This window comes from Emys orbicularis, chromosome 3, assembly GCF_028017835.1.
Source record: "Emys orbicularis isolate rEmyOrb1 chromosome 3, rEmyOrb1.hap1, whole genome shotgun sequence".
NCBI classification, from domain to species: domain Eukaryota; kingdom Metazoa; phylum Chordata; order Testudines; family Emydidae; genus Emys; species Emys orbicularis.
In genome coordinates, this window is record NC_088685.1 from 111,864,246 (window position 1) to 111,883,741 (window position 19,496).

The following is a 19,496-nucleotide window of genomic DNA, read 5'->3' on the forward strand; positions in this document are numbered from 1 at the left end:
TGCAAGAAGGGGAACAAATTAAATCCAACCGTTCTGAGAGATCCTTAAGATCACATTTAAAACATCACATTGATAATTTCCATTCTAATGCTGCATCCTCACTGGCACACAGGAAAAGGAACTGAGGTAAGCAAGAAGAAGAAACCTATTTTGAAACAAGAAAAATACAGTTATGTTGTGAAAATAGTTAAGGCTTGCATGCATCCAAACAGGCTGTGATTAGCAATCCCCCCATTAGAGAGTTTTTCCACCTTGGATAGTATATAATGGAGAGGTACATTATATACTATAAAATTATCTTGTCAAATATATTCTTAAGAAAGCTTGCGAAGTTGCTTTTTAAACTCAACTGCTCCAGCAACAAACAATATTTAAATCTCTTTTGCGTACTGTAGTCTGTTTGAATGTGCATTGCAGAGTCAATACAGCTCTGGGAGAGTGAGCTAGCATCTATTCTAGCTTGTGCATCATCAATAAAACTCTTAACTAACTACTAATTGGAGGGCCAGGTTTGGCCATTAACACTCATACAAGCACTACAGAAATCAATGGAGTTGCACAGGTGTAACTGATGTCCAAATTTCTGCAAAACACTATGTATCGTGGTGGTGATTGAGCCAAAAAGAATTTGGGTACAAAACCCATACAGAGAGCTTGACCTTCAAATCTTGGAGAGTTGGGGTGAGGCAGAGAAGAGAACATGGTTCACCTTCCAGATGGTGGGAACGAGAGCTGGAAGTTATAGAAACACCAGTGTGGAATGCCTCAAAGTTAACTTCAGTTCCATTTTTGTTGTAGAACCACATGTTAAATAGTGAACTACTTTCAGGATTTACGAGTTCTGTTTCCTCTAACTAGGTATTGCTTAATGCTGTGCTTTTTGACTTTACCCGTCTGTGACCCTGCCTTGTCATCATTATGTAGTGTTTTGGAAAGGATGGATTTCACTGTAGTTACAGAGAAAGAAACACAATGTCATGTCCCTGTAGGATGAGTGGGGGAAGAAGATAAAAGGGGCTTGATAGCGTGTCAGTGCATTTATAAAACAAGCTAGGCAATGGAAGCAATCATGGGGAAAAATGAGCTGCTAGTAAATCTAGAGCCATGCTTAGGGAGATGCAAACTGTTTGATTGCATGTACCTTCCTTTTGCCTATGACACGGCACTACCTTCTAAGCCACAGGATTGGAGCCAGGAGCAATGGCATTAAAGAAAGAGGGTGTTTTGATTTGTTTTGGTTTTGGGTGGTGGGGAGGAGGCAGTTAATGTGAAAGAGGAAGTGATGGGAATGGCAGGAGCTTCATGAGGAAATTGGTGACAGTGGCAGTATCCTCCTGATACTAGCAGAGGGGAACTGAAAACCAGATGAGCCCTAACACGGTCCCACACTTCCTCTAAAATTATACACTTGGCATTGAAGAAAAAATTGTATTACTCATACCACGCACTCACTAATAGATGAGGAATATTCAATGCTATATGTTAGTGGTTACTCCATAGCACCTTTTGGGGGTTCAATGTTTGTTGCACTGTTTAAAATTTGCTTTGAGTTATTGGGGTAGAATTCGTAAATTGTAACTTCAACATGGAGGGTTCCGGCCCTCCCAAGAACTGCAGCAGTCTAGGGGGCATCTCTATGGCACTTGTTTTGAGAGAATCTTCTAGAAAAAAAATGTTGTACAGCTTCTAGGCACTGCCCCCTCTCCTCCAACCCCCATTTAAGCAATAAAAATAGTCATTGGCCCAAACTTCTTTCCTCTTTTCTCTAAAGCTACTGAGGAGGGGTTGGGCTGAATGGAATATATTTATTGGCAGCCCTCTATTTACTTTGTGATATTTAATTTATGGGATTTGTGGCCAGCACACCAGACTGTTACATTAATTTTACATATAGTTACATTTTAGAAATTTGAATAAACTTTCCAGCCCTGTCAGAAACAGGGCCGGCACCAGGCAACCAAGCACATGCTTGGGGCGGCACCTGGTAAGGGGCGGCCAATCTTGGGGTGGCGGGGGGCGGCACGGCGCGGCATTCTGCGGGGGGGGGGGGCGCTCCGGCGGTGCGGCGCTCAGTGGGGGGGCGGGCTCTGGCGGCGCTCGGCGGGGGGGGGCGGCGCGGGGCGCGGCTCGGGGGGGGGGGGGGGAGCTTTTTTTTGCTGCTTGGGGCAGCAAAAAAGTTAGAGCCGGCCCTGGTCAGAAAGCCAGTAACAATTGGAAGATAAATGAGATGGGCACAGTTGCAAGACTTGATGCTTCATATCTCTCTAAAAATGAAAAGGATATGACCATGACAGGAAATGAACTATCATTTTATAGACAGTTTACATGACTACCTCTAAAGCAGATAAAACACAATGTGATTTTCATGTGAACCTAATACTTTTTTTCTTCAGAAATGTAATAAACAAGTAGCCATTATGCCCTATTCTCAAGTACTACCCTGTTTTTGAAATGTGCTGACAAAATTCAGATATTTAACTTTAGCGCTATAGGTGCACACTGCACAAATAGGATGGTTTTGCAAACACACTGGGAAATATACAATGATGAGAGAGTACTGAAGAGACAGTTTTACACATTCCATTTACCAGTTTCATTGTAGGTCCTGTATATATTGGACCTATGCTGTGGAAGAGCAGGGATATTTCAGTGGTCGATGGGGCATTCAGTACCACCTTTACAGAGTTGAGGGGCCTCTGCAAAGCCATTCAAGTGGGTTCCCCAGTTATAAGCCCCAAATTTCACTATTGTGCTACTGTTTTACCACCAGCAGCAATGGAGACTTCTATTAAAGATGCCAGAAAGTTGCAACAGTATCAAGAAAACTGAGCAACACAGATTGGGGTCAAGCAAAAAGCCCAACATGGAGAACACTCAAACGTGTTTTAATTGTGGGAAACAGTCCCACCATGCAAATAATCGTTGGTTCAAGAAGAGAACCTGCAAGAAATTGGAGCCCACACACAAAAGACAAAGGTCAACACAAAACACTCAATCTTAAAAGGGCCATGCCAGCAAATTTCAGATTCACCAGTTTGCAGGTGCCAACATGGAGTCCCCACAGAATACTGAAGCATCTCTAGAACTGTATAACTTAGATGACAATAAATGTAGTAGTATTTGGTTTCATTTACAAATAGAAGGAACTTAAAATGGAGCTTGCTGTCTGCTGTTTCTGTAATTTCAGAGCAGGGTTAGCAGAGGCTACTTAACAGTGTGAAGTTGCAGAAAACTTCAGTGCTTCTAAAACCACACACAGGCAAAATCCTCACTCCCTTGAATGTTATTACAGAGAAGGTGATATGTAATTGTAAGCAGCTGTGAAGTGCAGTGCTTGGGTACACATCTGTAGGGAAGCTGTTCAGCATTCAGGTTCTTGTAGATGCTGCTGATCTGAAATGCTTAAAAGATCTTATCTTGTCAGGAAATTGCAGAAGAGTGAAAATGTTCTTAAAAATATTTATCTTGTAGCCTCTCAACTTTTATTCTCATCAGTCATTTTCTGTTAGCTAAAGAGGTTACTTTTAAGGGTTGGAATTTATACATACAATATGTGTTGCTGTGGCACAAACTGTAAAATACACAGTTTCCCTTCAATAATAGACAGCTATAAACATTCACTATAATTCAGTTCTTGAGAAGGGAGAGGTAATTTTAGTCTGATAAAATGAGTGATCTTAATTAAAATAGTAATGAAGGGGAGAGGTGGAAAATAATTAATTGGATATTTTAGATTAAGAATTACAATTTAAATACTGTTGGATTGGGGTGGTCTAATGACTGAAATATTTATTTTTATCAATTAACAAATTAAAATATTAATACCCCATTGTTCAAATAGTGACTGAATGTTACTTAATGAGAGACATTGTATTCAGTGCATACATATTCACATGTGCACACACCCAGCTGTTTCAATCCTAGTTTTGCATAGGCCTGTGATTTGTTCATCTAGGAGCAAAATGTCTCTGAAAGGTGTCAGCATTTCATTGCACTATAAGGAAGAACCACTCCTTCTTAGGAAACAGTTGTATGTCACTTTTAACCTGGCCACATATCCATAATGCTAAGGAAATCTTAATTATATTACTTATCCAGCTCCTCACTTCTCTCATAACCATTATCTTAATGATTTTGCAATTTGTAAAAGAAAGACAATTATCAAGATTAGTTCTGTTGCCTAGCAACCAAGAACACTTATTTTTAACCAAAAAAGAAGATGGACAGTGATTATTGGATCTAGCCATATTAACACTTTTTTGTTACAAAGTCCTGTACATTCCTATTGAAGTCAGTGACGGTTCCATCCTGATATATTTATGGGGGAAGAGCCCAAATTTGGGTGACTCAAACTGAGGCTATGTCTACACTACAAAGTTGTGCTGATGCAAGTTACATCAGCATATAGCTGCCACATTTAGCATATCACTTGTGCGCATTCATACTTGATTCCTTGCATCAGTGCTGCATGTACTCACTAGGAGGGCTTGCGTTGATGCACAGTGTGGTGCACCATAGGTAGGTATTTCAGTTTGCAACAAGCCACCATAAGCACACTGACTTTTGGAAAGTTGTGGCAATGATTGTTGGGGCAGAAACGAGTCGCCCCGGAGATAACTGGGGAAAAGGGGTCAACTTCCCATAATGCATTGTTCTTCATCTCATTATATCATCTCTATCCCATAATTTTTGTGCCTATTTTCAATTTCCCATGAGCCCACGTGGGACTTGTAGCTGTTCACCATACAGTCTGCACATCTCTGCGCTATTGTCATGAGCATTGCAAGCACAGGACGCATGAGCCTCTGGTATTTGCAGAGCTGCAAGAAGAACTGTGGGGAACGTGATGATTTCCTGGTGGTCAGTTTGCTGTGGGTCATTGCGAGAACCAATTCAAGGTTCTTGGTGGCATTCACTGAGGAGCTGCAAATAGCGGAGCGCTGCTTCTGGGCTCAAGAAACAAGCACTGACTGGTGGGTTTGCAATGTAATGCAGGCTTGGGATGATGAGCAGCAGCTGCAGAACTTTCAGATGCACAAGGCCACATTCCTGGATCAGTGTGCCGAGCTTTCCCCAGCCCTCCAACACAGGGACACCAAACTGAGAGCTGCACTGGCAGTGGAGAAGCAAGTGGCTATCATGCTGTGGAAACTTACACGCCATGTTGCTACCAGTCAGTGAGACATCATTTTGGAGTGGGAAGATCCACGGTGGAGGCCATTTTCATGCAAGTGCCCGTGGCCATTAACTATCTCCCACCACACAGGACTTCAGCTCTCGGCAACATGCAGGACACAGTGGATAGCTTTGCAGCTATGGGGTTCCCAAACCGCGGTGGTGCAATAGAGGCACGCACATCCCTATTTTGGCCCCAGAGTACATCAGCAGAAGGGGCTACATGGTCGTGCAAGCACTTCGCCAACATCAGTGTGCACTGCTCATGGAAGGTATATGACACGTGCATCTTTAAGAACAAAGGACTGTTCAGAAAGCTACAAGCAGGGACATTCTTTCCTGACCAGCGGATTACCATTGGCAATGTTGAAATGCCAATAGTGATCCTGGGGGACCCAGCCTATCCCTTAGTCCCTGTCTCATGAAGCCATACACTGGTCACCTCGACAGCACGAATGAGAGATTCAACTACAGGCTCAGCAGGTGCAGAATGACAGTTGAAAGTGCTTTTGGTAGATTGAAGGGACAGTGGTGGTGTTTCCTCACCAGATCGGATCTCAGTGTGAAATAATATTGCAATGGGTATAGTTTCCTGTTGTGTCCTGCATAATATTTGTTAAGAAAGGGAGGAAAACTTGTTGCAGGGTTGGCGAGTGAGCGGTTGTCTGCTGAGTTTGAACAGCCAGACACAAGGGCTATCAGATGAACTCAGCGAGGAGCTACACAGCTCAGGGAGGCTTTGAAAGAGCACTTTACTGTGGCTCACTGTTAATGTGCTGTGGTGTATTAGGCTCAACGTGGCGCTGCAGTGCATATATCACTGACAGTGCACTTATTAATGGTGGGGGCTTGCTATACATTTATGACTACACTGTTTGTCATTGATCCTATGGGTTGTGAGTATACAAGACCATTACTTTCACTGCCAGCAGGCATTATACACCATGTGCTGTAAACTAATAAAGATGACTCACTTTCAAAACAAACGAGTTTTTATTCACTTCTGAAAACAGCTCAAAAATTTCCTGAAGAATTTAAAGGTAAATACATTTTAACTTAATTTTTTTTAGGAACCTTAATAAATAAAGCAGAAGAAGGAACACTGATGTCCATTGTAGCTACACATACATCAACTGTGGTTCTCACAAGTCAGTGTAGATGAAGCGGGGGTTGTCCATGCTTTCTCCCAGCAGATGTGAAGGCCCTGAGGCCATGTGGAATACTGGGTGGGGGTGGGGGAGTGCTGTAGGGAACTGCTATGCTTCAGTTCTCCACAGACTGCAATGGGATTGTTGAACCTGGAGGTCCATAGGAGTCTACACTACAGCATCTGAGTTTGCTGATGGAGAAGACCCATTAGGTATGTCCTGGTGTATCCCTCTCTCCTTTTCCTGTTTCTTTCTCCTGTCTTCTCTTTCCCTCTCCATACAGTCTGCAATATTCACCCTCCATGCCCTCTTTCGAGGTCTGATGCTGCACTGGCATCCAGAATCTCAGAGAACATGTCCTATCATGTCCTCTTTTTTCCCCTCCTTATCTGGGTTAGTTGTTCCAATGGTGTGGAAGGTGTGGCAAAGTACCGTCTCCTCCGCAGCAGGCTCAGTCCTTTTTAGCCTTGGAGACACAGGCTTGGGCAAGGCAAATCCCTGCAGGTAGCGCAGGGTCTGGCTATTCCTTTTCTCAGTCAGCCCTTTGTGCTTGTTTATCTTCCCTTCTGGGGACAGAGTGCAGCCTTCCTTGCAGGAAGGGTTCAGAGTCTTGCTGCTCCTAACTTACTGGCAGCTTCCCTGGTTCTCTCATTCTCTCTCTCCCCTCCTTCCACACTGGGGAGGGTTTAAAAAGGTCCCAAGCAGTTGGAGCCAGCTGACCCTAATTAGTTCCCTAGTAACCCCTTGCCCAGCTGAACCTTATTTCCCCATGGTTCTCTCTCTTCAGTGGCTTGGGAGAGGCCTTTTTAACCCCCTGGGACTGATTACTACCCCCTTTGTAGCTGTTTGTCCTGGGTTTGCCACATATCCCCCCCCCCTGCTCAACACTACGGGGTTGGGCTACTTGGGTCGGAAAGCAGTGCACTCTCGACAGGCCATCCGCATTGCCATGTCGGGTCCCAGACCTATGTCGTACCGTGAAGTGGAAGGGTTGAAGCGACAGGAACCACCTTGTTACTCTCGCGTTTTTGTCCTTGTTTTGGTGCATCCACTGCAAAGGGGCATGGTCCGTGACAAGGGTAAATCTCCGTCCAAGTAGATAGTAGCGGAGGCTCTCTATGGCCCATTTCACAGCCAGGCACTCCTTCTCCACCACGGCGTATTTCCGTTCCCTAGGTAGGAGCTTCCTACTGAGGAAGAGGACGGGGTGTTCATCATCTCCGACCATTTGGGAAAGCACCGCTCCCAGCCCTACTTCAGAGGCGTCGGTTTGTAGGATAAACTCCTTCCCCCAGTCTGGGGCTACTAGTACGGGGTCTGTGCAGAGGGCCGTCCTCAGATCCGCAAAAGCGCCCTCGGCCGCCGTGGACCATTTTACTATGTCAGGGCCCCGAGCTTTTGTTAGGTCCGTTAATGGGCATGCCCTGGTGGCGAAGTGGGGAATGAACCGCCTATAGTACCCCACTAGTCCCAGGAATGCTCTGACCTGTTTCTTCCGGAGTGGTCGGGGCCACTTCTGTATAGCTTCTAACTTGTTGAGCTGGGGCTTCACCACGCCCCTCCCCACTATATACCCAAGGTACTTAGCCTCAGCTAACCCAATCGAACATTTGGAGGGATTGGCAGTCAGCCCTGCCTTCCTGAGGGTGTCCAGGACCGCTTCTACCTTCTCCACATGAGTCTCCCAGTCGGGGCTATATATGATGACGTCATCGAGATAGGCTGCCGCGTACTTCCCATGGGGTCGCAACAGTTTGTCCATTAGCCGTTGGAAAGTAGCGGGGGCCCCATGCAACCCAAAGGGGAGAACAGTGTACTGATATAGACCTTCTGGCGTTGCAAAGGCGGTCTTCTCCTTGTCGGCCTTGGCCAGGGGGATCTGCCAATAGCCCTTGGTAAGGTCAAGGGTAGACATAAACCGTGCCTTTCCCAATCTGTCAATCAGCTCATCTATCCTGGGTATAGGGTAGGCATCAAATTGGGACACCTCATTGAGTTTGCGGAAGTCATTGCAGAACCTCATACTGCCGTCCGGCTTAGGCACTAAAACCACGGGGCTGGACCATTGGCTATGAGATTCTTCAATGACTCCTAAGGCCAGCATTTTCCTGACCTCTGTCCTAATCTCTTCTCTCTTGGCCTCTGGGATCCGGTATGGCTTAACGTTCACTTTCACTCCAGGCTCCGTGAGGATGTGATGGTGAACCTCCGTAGTCCTGCCCGGCTTTTCGGAGAACACATCCTGGTTGCGTTTGATCAGGCTGATCACTTCTGATCGTTGTTCCGGAGTCAACTCCGGGGATATCCCCACCAGGTCAGGCTGGTTGCTTTTAGGGGATGGCACCCCCAGTGCAGCCACCAGAGCTTCTCTATCGTGCCAAGGTTTCAGCAGATTTATATGGTAGATCTGCTCCAGCTTCCGGCGGCCCGGCTGTCGTACCTTATAGTCGACTTCTCCTATCGCTTCTATTACCTCGTATGGCCCCTGCCACCTGGCCAGGAGCTTGCTCTCGGCCGTGGGTATGAGCACCATCACCCGGTCCCCCACCTGGAACTTCCGGGTCGTTGCTCGGCGATCGTAGTTTGTCCGTTGTGCCCCTTGGGCCTTCTCCATGTGTTCGCGCACAAGGGGGGTGACTTGGGCTATTCTGTCTTTCATCTGCAACACATGTTCAACAACGTTTCTCCCAGGGTTCGGCTGTTCTTCCCAGTCTTCTTTAGCCAGGTCCAGTATGCCCCTGGGGTGGCGACCGTATAACAGCTCGAAGGGGGAGAATCCAGTGGAAGCCTGAGGTACCTCCCGTACGGCAAACAGCAAGTAAGGCAGCAGGGCGTCCCAGTCTTTCCCGTCACGACTAATCACTTTACGTAACAGGTTCTTCAATGTCCTATTAAAGCGTTCGACCAGGCCATCGGTCTGGGGATGGTAGACCGATGTTCTAAGGGTCCGTATGTGGAGCATTGTACACAGGTCCTTCATCAGCTTAGACACAAAGGGGGTCCCTTGGTCCGTCAGGATCTCCTTAGGTATTCCTACTCTGGAAAAAATCTGGACTAATTCTTTGGCTATGGTCTTGGACGTGGTATTCCGTAGGGGTATGGCCTCGGGGTATCGGGTGGCATAATCTAGTACTACCAGAATGTATTGATGGCCCCGGGCTGACTTTTCCAATGGCCCTACTATGTCCATAGCTATACGCTCAAATGGGACCTCGATAATTGGCAGAGGTACCAGAGGGGCCCTTAAGTGGGGTCGGGGCCCATGTATCTGGCATTCTGGACAGGATGTGCAATATCGTCGGACCGCTGCATAAACGCCAGGCCAAAAAAACCTCTGTAGAATCCGATCCAGGGTCTTATCTACCCCTAGATGGCCCCCGAACAGATGGCTGTGGGCCAGCTCCATTACGGCTCTTTGATGCTTCCGTGGGACCAAGAGTTGTTGTATGACTTGCTCTTGGACCCGGACTACTCTGTATAGCAGGTCATTCTTAATCATATAATATGGCCCCGCGCCCTTAACTCTCCCCTCCACGGGTACCCCATTTACCTCGACTACTTCTTTGAGAATATTGTGGTATATGGGATCATTGGCCTGATCCTGACCAAAATTCCCGCGTGCGGTCCCCATTTGTCTAAACTCGGGGGGGTCTACCTCCGTCTCCCCCTCGGGGAAAGCCCCTGGGGAACCAGGTCCGGCGATAGGGTTGTTGATCGCCGACCCAGTCCCACTGTCAGTCGAGCCCCTTCTTTCCCCTACAAGCGTAGACTTCTGGCACTGGGTCAGGACCCTTGTCCCCCTCCTTTTATCCGCCCTCCGTTCCCTCCTAGTCTTCCTGGGCTTCCCCGGCGGGGAGAACAAATCCTGGCTAAATTCATGGAAGGTTGGGGGAGGGTTAACGATCTGGGCCACGCCCTGGGTCCCAGGGTCATTATTTTCTTCTACCTTCTCCCCAGGGAGTAGGCTATCAAACCCCGGGAAGTCTCGTCCGATAAGGACAGGGTAGGGGAGTTTTGGAACTACTCCCACCGTCAACCTCGTGGGGCTTCCGAAAACTTCTATTTTTACGGGGATGGTTGGATAATAGTTGACATCCCCATGCACACAGGTTATTCCCGAGCGTTTGGCCCGGGATAGTTGGTCTTGTCCGACCAGCTTCCCCGAGACTAACGTGATTGCACTTCCCGAGTCTACTAAGGCTGTGGTCTTTATACCATTCATCTTAACTGGCCTAGTGTATCTATGAGGGACCATCGCAACCCCGACTAGACTTATTAGATCACATGGTCCCCCTATATCTCCCAGTTCGCATTGCATAGGCTCTCCTAGATTCGGGCATTGGGCAGCGATATGCCCCATTTCGCCACAGGCATAACATCGGTACCCCGCTCGGGGCAGCCCCCTATTTTTCGGGCTGCTGGGCTTTATCTCTCGAGTCTTTCTCCCCCAGTCCTCAAGTCTCTCCGGGACCACGGGCTGCTCTTCTGCCTCCTTCCTCCCCTCCATTGTCCGGCCTGGCGCTAGGGCAAACCGGGGCCTCGGTGCAGAGACTGGTCTCCGATTCTGGCGCCTTCCTTCCCCGGGGGTCCGAGAAAGTTCTTGGGCTGCTAAGTGTCTCTCTACAAGGGCAACTAGCTCATCATACGAGGAGGGATCATTTTGGCGGACCCACCCTCGTACGCCCGGCGGCAACCCCCTCATGTACCTGTCCAACACCAGGATTTCCACCACCTTCTCCGGCCCATGGGTCTCAGGGCGGAGCCACTTCCGGGCGAGGTGGATCAAGTCAAATAGCTGGGACCTCGGCGCTTTGTCGTCCCGGTACTTCCACTCGTGGAAGCGCTGGGCCCTTATGGCCGGCGTCACCCCTGACCTCGCCAGGATTTCCGCCTTCAGCTGGGGGTAATCCATAGCTGCTTCTATGGTCATATCGAAATAGGCCTTCTGAGCCTCCCCACACAGAAATGGAGCCAGGAGGCCTGCCCACTGATCTTGGGGCCAAGCCTCCCGCAGTGCCGTCCTCTCGAATGCAAGGAGATACGCCTCTATATCGTCATCCGTTGTCATCTTCTGTAAATAGTTGCTTGCGCGTAGCGGCCGGGTCCCCTGGGGCCCATGCGTCAGCGCGGTCAGGGCTTTCAACTGGTTCACTACATCATTCAGGGTGGCTCGATCTTGGGCCGCCTGGTTCATCAGCAATTGGTTTGTCTCCTGTTGGACACGTACTGACTCTTGCTGGGCTGTCATCTGTACTCTGGTAGCCTCTTGTTGGGCCGCAGTGGCCTGAATCAAGGCCTTCACTACGTCCTCCATTTTTGTGCGTGCGTGTGCGTGCGTGTGCGTGTGCGTGCGTGTGCGTGTGCGTGCGTGTGCGTGTGCGATTTACCTTGCCCTGAGATGGCTTGCCACAACGCCTCACTCCATCCCACTTCTGACACCAAGTGTGGCAAAGTACCGTCTCCTCCGCAGCAGGCTCAGTCCTTTTTAGCCTTGGAGACACAGGCTTGGGCAAGGCAAATCCCTGCAGGTAGCGCAGGGTCTGGCTATTCCTTTTCTCAGTCAGCCCTTTGTGCTTGTTTATCTTCCCTTCTGGGGACAGAGTGCAGCCTTCCTTGCAGGAAGGGTTCAGAGTCTTGCTGCTCCTAACTTACTGGCAGCTTCCCTGGTTCTCTCATTCTCTCTCTCCCCTCCTTCCACACTGGGGAGGGTTTAAAAAGGTCCCAAGCAGTTGGAGCCAGCTGACCCTAATTAGTTCCCTAGTAACCCCTTGCCCAGCTGAACCTTATTTCCCCATGGTTCTCTCTCTTCAGTGGCTTGGGAGAGGCCTTTTTAACCCCCTGGGACTGATTACTACCCCCTTTGTAGCTGTTTGTCCTGGGTTTGCCACAAAGGGGACCCTCTCAAGGCCACAGCTACAGATAAAACTCACAGAAGTACTATTGTTAAGAACATAAAAATATTAGAACATAAGAACAGCCATCATACTGGGTCAAACCAAAGATCCATCTAGCCCAGTATCCTGTCTTCCGACAATGGCCAATGCCAGGTGCCCCATTGTTAGTATAACCATGGAAAGCAAAACATAACATTCAGAACTTCCCCCTTCCCTTGCTCCCCTAAAGTGTTAAACAAGACGTGCTTATTGACACTTCTAGTTTGAGTGCTTGTGCTGGTACCACTCTCATCTCAAGCCATGGTGAGTATGACCCACCAGGGGTAAGGGAATTGAGGATGGAATTGCTTAGTTCCATGAAACTATTAGTATAGGACACTGGCCATGAATACTGGCACCGTTTTCCACAGGCAGTGGTTCTAGCTGATATCTAACTCCTGAGTGTAACAATGGCAGAGAGAGCACAGCTGCTGCTGGCATCCTAAAATCAACGAGGTCCGTATGCCATTAGCTTGTTTACTGCAATGGTGCCTGCTGGAGTTATCACTGACTGGCATGGGAAAGTGTCCTACTGTGGAGGAAGAAATAAGGCTGCCATCCCCAGAAACCTTCAGGAAAGGATTATAGAGTGTACCTCCAGGGAAGTTTCATTGAGATCTCTCAGGAGGATTCAAGCGACATCCGTATTTACAGAAACAAACTGCTATGCATGCCCCTCCCGCCTAACTCTAGAGGGGAATGAAAAGCAGATAACAACTAAGTTGGGGCGGGAGGGGGGCACCATCACCATAATGAGAAATGTATTTACACATTTACCCAAAGTTCCTTCCCCTCTATTAGGATCATCCATGCTCGACTGCAGGGACTGGCTGAATCTGGTGCAGTCAAAAACAGGTCCTGGCTCACAGCTGGATTCCCTGGTCACCCAGCCCCCAAACTCCTACTCCTCCTCCTTGCGGTCCATGGCGGGGGCCTGTGACTCAAGCTCCTTGGAGGTATTCACGGTGGTCTGCAAGGTGGTGGTAGTCTTCTCCAAGTATGGCATACAGCTCTTTGTAAAAGTGGCAGGTCTGTGGCTTGGCACTGGATCAATTGTTGGCCTCCTTGGCCTTCTGCTGTACCTGCTGCAGTTTCTTGGCTTTCATGTGACACTGCTGCTAGTCCCCGTCATACCCCATCTGCTGCACTCCCCAAGCAATCTGCTCAGAGATGTCAACATTTCTACAGCTGGTTTGAAACTGTGCTTGCACAGCTTCTCCTCCCCACAGGCCCAGGAGATCTAAAATCTCCTGTCTACTCCAAGCCAGAGCATGTCTGGAGAGTGTAGCTGGTACGGTCAGCTGGGCAGTTGCTCAGAACAACAGAGAGCAGATAGAGGTGTGCTCACCATGCTCGACAACCAGAAAAAGATATTTCAAACATTTGTGGGGGTTTTAAGGATGGAGGGAGGCGCTCCAAGTATGTGAGACACCTGGGCAGTGGAATTCACAATTGTGAACAGAGTGGTCAGCTGGGCATTGTGGAACAGCAGCTGGAGGGCTGTTAGGGTTGACATAGGTAACATAGGGTCTACACTTGTGTTGTGTCGATCTCCGTACATTGACCATGGCTCAGTGCTGCTCAGGGAGCTGATGTTACTATGACAGCATAATGGGGCACATACATTGGTGGGAGAAAAATTTAAGTATAGCCATATGCACAACTAGGTTAACGCAAGGTGTTACGTCAACCTAACTTTGTAGTGTAGACCAGACCTGAGTGAGTCTCTCTCTCTCTCTCTCTCTCTCTTATGTATAATATAAACGGGGGTGTGTGTTTTTGTTTGTTTCTAAGGGGGGGGCAGGGCAGGAAGAGGTGAAGCGAGCATGGGGGGCGCTCAGGGGAGGGTGCGGAATGGGGCAGGAAGAGGCAGGGTGGGGCCTTGGGGGAAAGGGTACAGTGGGGGCAGGGCCAGGGGGAAGAGCAGGGGTCAAGCACCCCCAGGGAAATCAGAAAGTCGACACCTCTGCAACACCCTCCTGACTCCCTATGGCCAGAGCCCCCTGGACCCACTATGCCCAGCATCCCCCCCCCTCACACAAATGCACAGCACCCTGCACACCACCCCTGCACAGGGCCCCCCAGCCCACAGCCCCACCACAACTGCCCAGCACCCCACACAGAACCCCCACTCCCTAGTGCCCCAACACACACAGATCTTCTCTGCCCCCTCACAGCCCAGAACACCCCCCAGAGATCAACTCCCCCACTCCCTGCTGCCTGGCCGCATTCACTGGCTCAGCCTGGCCGGGCTGAGCCACCAGTGCAGCCAGGGCTGGTTCTGGGGTGGGTAATCGCTCCATCTCTTGGGAGTGGCGCAATCAGCCAGGCTCCCTCAGGACCCACATGCCTGGAGGGGCCCAGCCAAGCCCCCCACACTATCCCCTCACCCCCCCAACTGGCCAAGACTGGCCAGGCTTCTGCACCAGTCCCAGGTGGCTCAGCTCCGGGGAGACAGGTAGGGCCCCACAGGTGGTGGGAAGCAGAGACTGCCTGGAGCCTGAGGTGCACTGGGGTTCGTCCAGGGGGCGGAGAGGAGCTGGTAGGTGGGGCCAGAGGGTGGAGAGGAGCAAGTGGTGGGCGTGGGGTGGGGGAGCAGGCTGGTGGGGTCTCGGGGCACAGTGTAAACAGAGCAGGGCGGGGCCCCTTCTGAGCATGGGCCCGGCTCAATGGTGCCACAGGCGCCATTGTAAATCCAGCACTGCTGACCTTAGGATCCATTAATATAAATAGCATATGTTATAGAATTCTAAGAACATCAGCTAAAGGAGTTATAGATGGTTAGAAGCAATGTATTGACCTGTGCGATACTAGCAACTGATTAATGATTTGTTAAAGAGTTAATAAATGCTATTTATAAATGGAACCTCAATATAAAGTGACCTATATATTTACAGAAAAAGAGAAACTGAAAGACATGAAACATTTTTAATGGTCAAATCCTGCTTTTGCCTTTAGTTATTACATACAGAAAATATGTAACTATTTGCCTGATTTCATGTGTCATACATAGTGCTGAGATTTCTGTGGGACTGAACATGCCTTTGAAGGGAAAGGTGTGGCGACACTGTACAATTCCAGGAGTAACATTTCCCCCCCTAAAGAAACCCGTTTAACTAGAGAAGCCTGTCTCTATCAGCCAAGGCAGGTATGTTCCAGCATACAATTAAATGGGAATAAGTAAAATGTCAGTAAATAATAAAGTTAGTGTCTGATTTCTATTCTTTCTTTCCTTTTTGGTAGGCTGATGCTCTTTTCATTATCACAATTGATTGGGACTTTTTCTAAACAGTTCTTCATTTCCTTAAGGAAACCACAGTTTTGCCAGGAAATGCTTTGCACCATAGGGTTTCACTGCCTTAGAATGTGACTGTTTTGCCAACTTAATCTCGTTTTCAGAGCATTAATTAAAGGCCAAAGAACAAACAAAATGTCATTTGTTCCATAAGTGTGAAATAGAGCAAGGAAGGATTTGTTTTCAGTTTCATGTAGGCCCAAGGGCGAGTTTCACATGCAGGACTGTGGGGAAAGGGGAGACCTCTAAAACTGCTTTTATTACATAAATTAAACAGAAAACGAGGGGCAGCATTTCAGCCATGATACCTGCTTCTTGCTGGCTTTGGGCAAAATGGAGCAAGTCAGTAGCCTGTTATGGTTATTAAGAGTGGCACTTTCATGACACAGCACCACAAGAACATAAGAATGGCCATACGGGTCAGACCAAAGGTCCATTTAACTCAGTATCCTGTCTTCCGACAGTGGCCAGTGCCAGGTGCCCCAGAGGGAATGAACAGAACAGGTGATCATCAAGTGATCCATCCCCTATTGCTCATTCCCAGCTTCTGGCAAACAGAGGCTAGGGACACCATCCTTGCCCATCCTGGCTAATAGCCATTGATGGACCTATACTCCATGAATTTATCTAGTTCCTTTTTGAACCCTGTTATGGTCTTGGCCTTCACAACATCCTCTGGCAAAGAGTTCCACAGGTTGATTGTGCGTTGTGTGAAGAAATACTTCCTTTTATTTGTTTTAAACCTGCTATTAATTTCATTTGATGACCCAACAAGGGCACTGGAATGATGGGGGTGGAAGCACTTCTAAACTCCAGAAGTTGCAACTTTTCAGAAAAATTTACCCTTTAGCCAGGCAGAAGTTTCCATGTTCTCTGTCTGGCTGTTTGTGAGGGAGGGGAGTGTGTTTGTGAATTTGGAGGAGGCAGGGTACAGTAGTGCAAGTGTTTGTGTATGGAGAATGTAATGGTGTGTATGGGGTGCAGATGTACGGGGAGGGGCAGTGAGGGGTACAGTAGTGGGTGCACTGAGGCATGTGGGATGTGATGTGGGGGTGGGGGGTGGCGTGTAAGCGGGCCTGCATATAGGGGTGCAATGGGTATGGATTCATTTAGTGAAGGAGTGCAGGAGGTAGGTTACAGTGTGGGGTGTGCAGCTGGAGGGTGCAGTATGTGGGGAAACAGTGTGGAGTGGGAGTGCGCAGTGGGGAGTGGATTGGAGATGGAGTGTGGGGTGTGCAGGGGAGGGGTGGAGCAGAGGGTACAGTGTGGGGGGTGTAGCTGGAGGGTGCAGTATGGGGGGGAACAGTGTGGAGTGGGGTGCGCAGTGGGGTGTGGATTGGGCGGATGCAAGGGGGTGTGTGGGGGGGGGGGCGCTGCGGGGGCACCGAGGCTCAGCCTGGATGTGGGGCCCGGGGCGGAGCTGGGCGCTGCGGGGGGAGGGGGGCAGGTCCAGGCGCTCCCCTCTCGCGCGGGGGGTGAGGACGTGACCTGGCGCTGCCAGGCGGAGGGAGCGAGCCCCGCTGTGCTCACACTAAATCCCCCGCCCACTTCTCCCCGCGCGGCCGCGGCCCGCCCGCCTCCCGGCGGGTCCCGCCCGCTGCTCCGGGTTCTGCGCCCTCCCGCGCTGACGATGACAAGATGCGGGGGCCCCGCTGGGGGGTCATGGCCCAGTTCTCCTCCCATAGATGGGGCAGGCAGGCTTGGCGGCGGCATGAGCTATGTACTAGTGTCTGCGTGCAGTTCTTGCACCTGCACCAGGATGGCCGAGTGGTTAAGGCGTTGGACTTAAGATCCAATGGACGCATGTCCGCGTGGGTTCGAACCCCACTCCTGGTAGCTGCTTTTTTTTTTTTCCCCCGGTCCGTTAAATTAACAAGGAGGGAACGTAACAGACGCCGAAACCCCAGTCATGCCCAAGGGAGACTCCCAGCCTCTGCCTGTCACCCAACTAACACCAGGAGGAGTGGCATGTAACTGAGCTGTGGCTAGTGCTTGCACACTGGGACAGGGACTGTGCAGAACCGTCTAAAGAAAAATCTGCGATCACAGCACCCCCAGTGTCACCACAGAGTAAACATGGCTTCAGACCTGGTCTCTGCACACAAACAGGGGCAGATATGCCAGATGCAGACATACAGGGACTGATACATGGGGATAGGTACACAGACACTGAGACTGAAACACACACATACACGCAGAGACTGACAGACATGCACACACAGAGACGCATGCAAAAACTGACACACAGACACATGGACAGGCAGAGAGACGTGCAGAGGCTGACACCCAGTGTCATATACTTGGGGGCAGCAGGTTTAGGAAGAAATCACTTGAGACCAGAGAGCAGCAAGCTTACAAAGCAACCATTTATTTACAGACACTCACTGACCTGGCCAGCCAACTGGCTGGCTATCCCCTAATAATCTAACTCAGTTGCCATAGGAACAAAAACCATGATAACCAAATACACAACATATTCCTCCCCCCTTAAATAAGAACATCCCCTAAATCAGGGGTCTCAAACTCAAATGACCATGAGGGCCATATGAGGACTAGTACATTGGCCCGAGGGCCGCATTACTGACACCTACCTCCGCACCCCCTGCCGCCCTCGGCCCCACCCCCACTCCACCCCTTCCATGAGGCCCCACCCCTGCCCAGCCTCTTCCCACCCCTTCCCTGCCCCCATTCCAACCCCTTCCCCGAAATCCCCACCCCAACTCTGCCCTCTTCCTGCCCCCAGAGGGTGCAGGAGGGGTGTGGGGTGTGGTGGGGGCTCAGGGCAGGGAGTTGGGGTGTGGGGTGCAGGAGGGGTGAGGGGTACAGCAAGGGGGCAGGGGGCAGGGTACGGCAGGGGGCTCAGGGCAGGGGTCAGGGTGCAGGAGGGGTGCAGGGTATGGCAGGGGGTCAGGGTGAAGGAGGGGTGCGGCAGGGGGCTCAGGGCAGTGGGTTGGGATGCAGGAGAGGTGCGGGGTGAGGCAGGGCGTCGGGGTGCAGAGGGGTGCAGGGTATGACGGGGTCGGGGTGCAGGGTGCGGCAGGGGGTTCAGCTGCAGGAGGGGTTTGGGGGGCAGAATCTGGCCCGGCGCGTACTGGGGGCAGGGCAAGCTCCCTGCCTGCCTGCCTGTCTGCCCGCCTGTCTGCCCTGCCCCCGCAAGAGGCTGGAACGTGGGGAAGGGGGGGCGGAGGGGCTGTGTGTTTCTGTTGCTTGAGGCACCACCTCCAGCAGCTCCCATTGGCCGCGGTTCCCCGTTCTCAGCCAATGGGAGCTGCTGGGGGCACTGCCTGAAGCAACAGCCACACACAGCCCCTCCGCCCCCCCTTCCCCACGTTCCAGCCTCTTGCGGGGGCAGGGCAGACAGGCAGGCAGGCAGGGAGCAGCCAGTTCAGCTGAATTTTCCCAAGCCAAGACCATTAAGGCTGGGTAATTACCTCTCACCACAAACAGTGGCAATTTAGCAGCCTGTCCATTGAGCTCCACCTTAACATCAATAGTGCCCAACATGGGCACAGCTTCTCCCGTATACGTCTTCAGAACTGTTTTTGTTGCCTTAAGCGGAAGATGCTGTAGCTTTTCTTTATACACAGTCTCGGAGACCAGCGAGATGGCTGCACCGGTGTCCAGTTCCATGCGTATAGGTTTGCCATCCAACAACGGGGTTACCCAGTATTCATGTGAGCCCACTGCCAAAGACAAAACGTGCAGTGGCACTTCTTCTTGCGATGAGGTGTCACCTTGGTCATCCTGGGTCTGCTCTAGGGTATGCAGGGTTCCCCTTTTGGTCAGCCAGACCACAGACCTCTTTTTCTTTTGTTTACAGGCACACTCAGTGTGTCCCTTTTTGCCACAGTGTCGACACACCAGGTCCTTACACCAGCATTCTGATGCCTGATGACCCGACTATGTGTGTGTGTGTCTCTCTCACTCTTGCTGTGTGTTTGTGGC

At 50.2% G+C, this 19,496-nt stretch overlaps 1 non-coding gene across 1 annotated transcript; it reads left to right on the forward strand.

The window, feature by feature from the left end:
* Nucleotides 1-17,304: 17,304 nt before the first annotated feature.
* TRNAL-UAA (transfer RNA leucine (anticodon UAA)) lies at nt 17,305-17,387 on the forward strand. The gene has a single exon. It is a non-coding gene; the product is annotated as a tRNA-Leu (tRNA).
* The last annotated feature ends 2,109 nt before the right edge of the window (nt 17,388-19,496 follow it).